Source organism: Hemiscyllium ocellatum (genome assembly GCF_020745735.1).
Source record: "Hemiscyllium ocellatum isolate sHemOce1 chromosome 41 unlocalized genomic scaffold, sHemOce1.pat.X.cur. SUPER_41_unloc_4, whole genome shotgun sequence".
NCBI classification, from domain to species: Eukaryota; Metazoa; Chordata; class Chondrichthyes; order Orectolobiformes; family Hemiscylliidae; genus Hemiscyllium; species Hemiscyllium ocellatum.
In genome coordinates this window covers 9,136-10,962 of record NW_026867571.1, presented here as the reverse complement: position 1 = coordinate 10,962, position 1,827 = coordinate 9,136, and positions in this window count along the sequence as shown.

Below are 1,827 nucleotides of genomic sequence, written 5' to 3'. Positions count from 1 at the left end.
ATCAACTTGGTAAATATTCGACAAGATGAAAGAACACCCTGGCAACATAACATGAAAGTTTCAAAAACTAAAGAAAATGTGTAATAGCATGTGGACGGCTTTGACTGGGGTACATCATTTAATGTCGGTTAATGGAGGAAGGAACAATAATCTGTTTCCTCTCCTTACGTATGTCAGCAAGAAGGGATTGACACGTTTAAGATTGTCAGCAAGAGAGGTGGCAGTGAGAAGAAAAAAATGGAGGGATGCATTTCTGAGGCTTTGTAAGGCTCCAGTCAGATTGGACCACATTTTGTCTATTGTGAGCAATTTTATTTTAGATTGCTTGCACTGTGGAAACAGACCCTTCGGCCCAATAAGTCCACACCGACCCGCCAAAACGCAACCCACCCAATCCGCTACATTTACCCCTTTACCTAACACTACGGCTAATTTACCAGGGCCAATTCACCTCAGTTGCACATCTTTGGACTGTGGGACTTGATCCGAATTTTGTACCCGAAGTATCTGCCTAGACCGCTGGGAGATGCAATGGTAACACTGTGCCACAAACTCCTGAAGGGAGTACGTATCAATGAATACTGGACACACACAAAAACGTGCCAGGATTCGACCATTGCTGCCGTTGCCCGGGATTTCCCCTGTTCCATGAAGAAACTGGAAGAGCTCCAATGGTAATCTTTGCTGGAGCAACAATAGTATTTTGAGATGGTTAAAGAACAATATATAATATTACGGCAGAGACTCTTTGCACATTGATCTTCCAAAACAGCAGACCCCCTTTCCCACTTGACTGAGAGCCATTAATTTTTAAACGTTTCAAGTGGCTGATCCAAGTACACTTTCCGGTAGTGATGCTTCCATTCTCAATTATCAACCCAGGCAGGGCATTGCAGATTCACCATCAGCCGATGGGTGAAAACATTTGTGAAACCCTGCATTTCACTTTAAAATGGTGGCCTCTTGCTTTTATACGTTTGGGTAAGGAGACCAGCTGTTTTCTCCTCTTGTCCATGTCGCTCATGTATTTCGTTGTTGCCCTCACTCGACCTACTCCACTTCTCCACCACTCTGCATCGCAGAACCTGATCACACTGGAGAATTTTCTCGACTGAGCCCACTCTCTGGTGAAATCATATCCTGCTCGTAACAAGTGGAAAGGAACAATTCTAAATCCCAAAATGGGGCTTGAATCCAGAGTGGCTAGATTGGGGGAGGGGAGTGTTGCAGGTAGGCTTTTAACACTTCTTTTCAGGGTACTTGAGTTCATCGTACTGAGCCTAACCATTGCACAGTGATGCGAATTCGCCTGTTCTCTGTTTGTAAACTGTCACTTCAACAAGTCAAGAGCTCATAGAGAAGTGCGCATGGTGCTGCTCCTTGCCGAGAATTTCAGAGATTATTCACTACAGAGTGTCCGAACCGCTGAATGTATCTCCTGTTTTTCATCGATCTCACTGGGATATCGCGGAAGTTTGTAGGTGCGAATGAAAGCTGTGCTCTTGCTCCTTGGAACGTGGCATTTTGTGGAGGCGAACACTGATAGCAGTTGAAAATGTGTTGCTGGTTAAAGCACAGCAGGTTAGGCAGCATCCAAGGAATAGGAAATTCGACGTTTCGGGCATAAGCCCTTCATCAGGAATGAGGAGGGTGTGCCAAGCAGACTAAGATAAAAGGTAGGGAGGAGGGACTTGGGGGAGGGGCGATGGAGATGTGATAGGTGGAAGGAGGTCAAGGTGAGGGTGATAGGCCGGAGTGGGGTGGGGGCGGAGAGGTCAGGAAGAAGATTGCAGGTTAGGAGGGCGGTGCTGAGTTGAAGGAACCGAA